At 38.9% G+C, this 6,424-nt stretch overlaps 1 protein-coding gene and 1 pseudogene across 1 annotated transcript in view; both read left to right on the top strand.

The window, feature by feature from the left end:
- SETD3 (SET domain containing 3, actin histidine methyltransferase) overlaps positions 1-6,424 on the top strand; it is a 74,351-nt gene that overhangs the window by 11,877 nt on the left and 56,050 nt on the right. The window lies entirely within an intron of this gene.
- Positions 2,101-2,218, top strand: LOC117877495 (annotated as a pseudogene).

Genomic DNA, 6,424 nt, shown 5'->3' on the forward strand with positions numbered 1-6,424 from the left:
CTGCAGCTACCTCAGAGCTGTATACTTGTAGATACCTCGATTTCAGTAAAGCGTTTGATGCGGTACCGCATGAGGAATTATTGGTTAAATTGGAAAAGATGGGGATCGATATGAAAATCCAGAGGTGGATAAAGAACTGGTTAAAGGGGAGACTGCAGCGGGTCGTACTGAAAGGTGAACTGTCAGGTTGGAGGGAGGTTACCAGTGGAGTTCTTCAAGGTTCGGTTTTGGGTCCGATTTTATTTAATCTATTCATTACTGACCTCGGAACCAAATGTAGGAGTGGGCTGATAAAGTTTGCGGATGACACAAAGTTGGGAGGTATTGCCAATTCGGAGAAGGATCGGGATATCCTGCAGGGAGATTTGGATGATCTTGTAAACTGGAGTAATAGTAATAGGATGAAATTTAATAGTGAGAAGTGTAAGGTTATGCATTTAGGGATGACTAACAAGAATTTTAGTTATAAGCTGGGGATGCATCAGTTGGAAGTAACGGAAGAGGAGAAGGACCTCGGAGTCCTGGTTGATCGCAGGGTGAGTGAGTCGGCAATGTGACGTGGCCGTGAAAAAAGCTAATGCAGTCTTGGGATGCATTAGGCGAGGTATTTCTAGTAGGGATAAGGAGGTGCTGGTTCCGTTATACAAGGCACTGGTGAGACCTCATTTGGAGTACTGTGTGCAGTTCTGGTCTCCCATGTTTAAAAAGGATGAAATCAAACTGGAACGGGTAGAAAGAAGGGCCACTAGGATGAACCGAGGAATGGAAAATCTGTCATATGAAAGGAGACTCAAGGAGCTCGGTTTGTTTACCTTAACCAAAAGAAGGCTGCGGGGGGATATGATTGCTCTCTTTAAATATATCAGAGGGATAAATACCAGGGAGGGAGAGGAATTATTTCAGCTTAGTACTAATGTGGACACGATAACAAATGGATATAAACTGGCTGTCGGGAAGTTTAGGCTTGACATTAGACGAAGGTTTCTAACCATCAGAGGGATGAAGTTTTGGAACAGCCTTCCAAGGGAAACAGTGGGGGCAAAAGACCTCTCTGGCTTTAAGATTAAGCTTGATAAGTTTATGGAGGGGATGGTTTGATGGGGAAAAAGTGATTTTAGTCAATAGGTCAATAACGTGCCATCGCTGGTAATTAGTAACAATGGTCAATGATGGGATATTAAAAGTTGCTACAGAGAACTTTTTCCAGAGGGTCTGACTAGAGAATCTTGCCCGCATGCTCAGGGTTCAGCTGATCGCCATATTTGGGGTCGGGAAGGAATTTTCCTCCAGGGTAGATTGGCAGAGGCCCTGGAGGTTTTTCGCCTTTCTCCGCAGCATGGGGCAGGGGTCGCTTGCTGGAGGATTCTCAGCAATTTGAAGTCGTTAAATCATGATTTGGGGACTTCAACAGCTGAGTCAAGGGAGAGAATTATTCCAGGAGTGGGTGGGTCAGCTTTTGTGGCCCGCATCATGCGGGAGGTCAGACTAGATGATCATAATGGTCCCTTCTGACCTTAAAGTCTGAGTCTATTGAATCTTTAATACAGCATTTTTTGAGTTCCAGTTGGTATGTTAATATGAATATTAATATGCATATATGATATACACAATCAACTATAATTAACATTGGTGTTAATAATCAGTACAAGGTATTATTGTTTTGGTCATTTTTAGGAGTCTGTTTTACAGTAAAACTATTTTTCAGCAGTACATTTTTCTTAACTTTTGTTTTTAAATAGTAATAGACCAAGTGAAATTCTGAAAGAGGAGTTATGGTTTAACAATTTTGTTTGATGTTTGTAATCCATAAATAAATGATTAACTTTATGGCTGGCTTGGAGTCAGAGAGACTACTATTGCATTGTAAAAAGAGATTGAAAGGAGCATTGGCGAGTTAGTGATTTGTATGTAATTGAGTTTGTCTTACTCACTGAAGACTTTCAGCAGAAAGTTTTGTCTTTTGAACCCATGTTTCTGTATCTAGTATGACCAGTCTCACCTGCTTTAATCTCATCTTGGAATTGAGTTAATTATGTTCCTCAGTTTTTAAAGGCTTTTTTTTAAATAAGAATTGAGTTCTCGGCCTTATGGCTAAGATCAAGTGTAGAGCAGTGGCAGTATCATAGCCAATGAGGTTAATCTGAGGTGTGATTATTGCTAGTGGAAAAACTCCCACACCCCAATCTGGATCTATGTTGGTTATGTGGTATGTATGTACCCCGTGAACCTTGTAACCGATACTTGCAATCCCCCATAACCCAAGCCCGACCCCAGATGTACAGTACCTTCCCTCTTAACTTGTGTAAATTTGATTTCAAACATTAACTTTAATAAAATTTTTAAGTTTGTTCAGAAATATATTCTGTTTTTCCACTATTAGAACACACAGGGCCACTTGGCACTAGGGAATATGCAAGTCCCATCTACCTGGCTGTATTTTTGAAGCTTTTCCTGGTGCTACTCAAGCAATCAGTCAAACATCTACAGTTCTGTAGGTGTACTTTCTCTGAACAGACATGTAGCAAGGGTCGAAGATACAGGGTTAGTGCTAGAATTGGGAAATGGCATTGCTGACAACCATAGGTTTATACTGTATGAGCAGGTTAAACTGTGATGGAAGTAATAAATATTATCTATTCATGCAAGGTTCACTTGTCTGTCATTAATCTTGGTATCTTTTTGCAGAAGTAATTATTAGTAACATGAGCATCTATAATAACTCCTTAAAAGTGACAAGGTGTGAACATGTGGCTTCCAAGTAACACTGCATGGGTGGTGGTTGCAAGTAAAAGTAGTGCTCATTATAGACACACAAACTGATTTCTTAAAAATTATAAATCTTTTCTCACCCCTCCCATTTATTGACAGTTGCCTGTTTTTGTGTCACAAACACTTAAACATATTTTTTTTTTTTTCCCCACAGCAATAAGAGGTAATATGTTTTTGAAAAAATTAACAGTCAAAAATTTGTAATTAAAAGTGTTCAGAGCAATTTAACTCTACTATTCTCCTACGTAGGTATTGGGGAGCCCTCTCAGTTGTTGTAGGAACCTTAATTCTGCCAGTTGTGCCATTATCTACTCTCCATCAGTATGTCCCAGTGATTGAACTCTGTACAACAGTTAGTCTGTCCTGAAGTATTGTCTTGAAATGTCCATATTTTAGAGCTTGACATGGAAACATAGCACCATATTTCTATAGGTCTATAATGTTATGACAAAGAAAAGATCTATAAAACTATATACTAGTGGATTTGCGGGTTGCTTACATATTCTGTTTTTAGGCAGTCATTTTAAAAATTTGAAATTGCTACAAACTTAAGTGCCTTTTAGGGAAAAATGTTTGGTAGAAGTGTTTAATGTTCATTCTTTCAAAAGCTGTTAAAAAAGGGGGGGGGGCATTTTATAACTCATTAAAGCAATGTTCTTTGTGTGTGGTTAGGACAGAAATTCAGAGCCTGATGCAACAAAGCTTCTCTTTGCCAGCAGTGTTAGAGGGGGAAGATCAGTTAAACCCATCACTGCCACTGTTTGTGCATGCTTCTTTTTGCCAAGCTAGCTGATACTCTCTATTTGGAAATGTGGCTGTGGCACGTAACCAAGCTTATTTATCACTGTATCAGTGTATTCTTTTCTTTTTGCTGGACACTTTCATTAGTTCTGCACAGAATTATCATTTGGATAGAAAGATGAGACATTAAAAAAAATGAGAGAGAGAATTAGACCACAGCTATTCGTGGTCATTCAAATCTGTAGGCCCTAATCCAAATCTTATTTTAGTCTGTTTTCATACAACTTTTATGTTTCTGCCACATTTGTCATGTGTATTCTGCTAAGGCGCATGTCTTTCCTTATTGGCAAATCAGGGTCCTTTATTTAATTTTTCTTGGAAAGAGTTTTGGTTTTTATTAATCTTCAGTACACATTTTCTCTTGTAATTCAGACTTTATTTTAAATCAGAATGGAAGGATCAATTTTCTGTAGTTACATGTTTCCAGGGTGTTAGAACAGTAATACTGATTTTTTTTTTTAATCAAATCCTAAATCTTTTATCACCAGTGAAATCTGAATTTAACTCTCATTATAAAAGTAGTTCCACAAATCAGCTAGACGTATTCTCTACTTCCTAATAAAGGACTGTGTTGTCTCTTATATGGCTTTCTTCAGCATGACGCTATCATTGCAGTCCCTCATTTGCTGGTAAACCATGTGACTGGGAAGAACTGTTGCTTAAATACACTGTTCTGTCGACATATGTAAGTGGATTACAGTTCTGTCTTCTCCTACTAATTAAAGTAGTCTTGGGCCTCTCTTATGGAGCAATATTTTGTTATCTAAATGAGACCATTAGGAAGTTCTCTTCCTAGTAAATGCTAGCTGTACTGGGATGGTTTTGGAGAAGACTTCTACGCACAAATGTGTGTGGTGACAACTCAGTAGAAATTCTTATTTTTGCTGAGCAGTGCACATGGTTGGTTTTGGGGTTTTTTTTTTCATTAGATGTAACAATATTTAATAGATCTGAACAACTGATTCGGAGTTTCTTTTTTGGGGGGAGGGGTAATAATGGCTTTCTGATTTGTGAACTGGATAGGAATGTATAGTTGTGATCAAAATGGAGAGTTTCATAAAAGGAAATGTCTTATCACAATATCTCAAGATACCACAGTCCACTGCTTGCTTTTCTGTTATGTGAAGTGGGCTTGCTAGTTTAATTTTGCAGGCAATATTTTGTTTCCAGACACACATTCTGATGACAAAAAACAAGAGTCTGGACATGACAAATACATTTTCAAAGGAGAAAATGAAAACGTGGGTAGAATTTAGCTCATGACCATATATTGGTAACAATCTGCTGTAAAAGGTGTAACCACTTGTATGAAAACACATTTATCAGGATTGTACAATCAATCCAAAAACATTGTTCACAGAATTTGTTGGTTCTTGTGATAGTTTTGTGGTGTGATGCCTCAGCACCACAGTCTGAGATGGGTGCTGTGTTAGTCTTGACTTAGAACTTTTTTTCTTCTTTGTGGGTTCGGTTTCGGTTTGAATTTATAAAAACTTGCTTTAAAACAAATCTTTTCTACTATGAAATTAATACTGTTGCTTTACTGTACCTTTTTAATTTGCCTCTTGTTTTTTTTCATCGCATTGAAGAATCTGGAATCCATAATATACTTGGTAATGAATTATATTTTAGTAGTGCTTTAAATGCAAATAGATTCCCATTACTGACTATGTTCCATACTAATATAGCTTCACAGTATATTAATGTACTCTGAGAGGGTTAGATTATCCTATGACTAAGCTATACAAGGTACCACTTTCATGTCTCTTTTTATGAAACTGCTGTGACTAGATACATGTATATCTGATCCTCATAACATGCACATGATGTTCTCTACTCCACACTCATAACAAAACCTATAGCCAACTGTGTTCAAAGCTGCTTTTCCAACTTTGTAACTTTTTCCAAAGTTACAACTTCCAAAGCAGTTTAAAGTTTTTGATGTGATAAAGTTGCTCTTCTGGAACAAGTTTATCCATATTTAAAATAGTTTACAGACTACAATAGCCCAGTTCCTCTCAAAAATCATCTTAAGAATTAGTAGACCAATGGCTCCGTTATTGTGGTTGTAAAAACATATTTTTCTTAACTGGCTGTATTAAGCCACAGATGGACAGCTCTAGCAAATGTACATGTAACCTATACCTAGGGTGTGGCTGCTATCTTCTCCCTTTTCTCCTCTGGGGTATGGGTTCTGGGTTCTCCTATGGTGGCGCCCGGTGCCTTCTCCCAAAGAAACCCCTCCTGGTGCAGAGAACACAAAGGGATTGTCCCTGGGGAAAATATTTAACACCCAATCTCATATAGAGGCGTGTCAGAGCACAATAAAATACCTATTACAACTTCCAGAGAAATAAAAGAGTAACCGGGGCTTTATTAGGTTTGGGGAAATTCAGGGTAGGATACAATGGATAAAGGGATTAGAATAATAAAAGACAAAATAAACAATACATAAACTCTACCCCTCCCAACATTTACAGCCAATACATACCATCCTGCTCCCTCCCAGCACCAGCCTAGGCATATGATGAGTTTAGGCTCAGTCTTCGATAGCTGGTGCAGCACTGAAATCGGTGGTAGATTTAATATCAAAATAAACCAGGGTGTTTTAACAAAGTTTCCACACCAATAGGGTTACCATATTTCAGCAAGCAAAAAAGAGGACGGGAGGAGCCCCGCCCCTGCCCCTCCCACTTCCCGCCCCCCCAGAACCCCCAACCCTCCCCCCGTTCCTTGTCCCCTGACTGCCCCCTCCTGGGACCCCTGCCCCTAACTGCCCCCCAGGACTCCACTCCCTATCTAAGCCTCCCTGTCTCTTGTCCCCTGACTGCCCCAACCCTTATCCACACCCCCA

This window comes from Trachemys scripta, chromosome 4 (genome assembly GCF_013100865.1).
Source record: "Trachemys scripta elegans isolate TJP31775 chromosome 4, CAS_Tse_1.0, whole genome shotgun sequence".
In the NCBI taxonomy this organism is placed as follows: Eukaryota; Metazoa; Chordata; order Testudines; family Emydidae; genus Trachemys; species Trachemys scripta.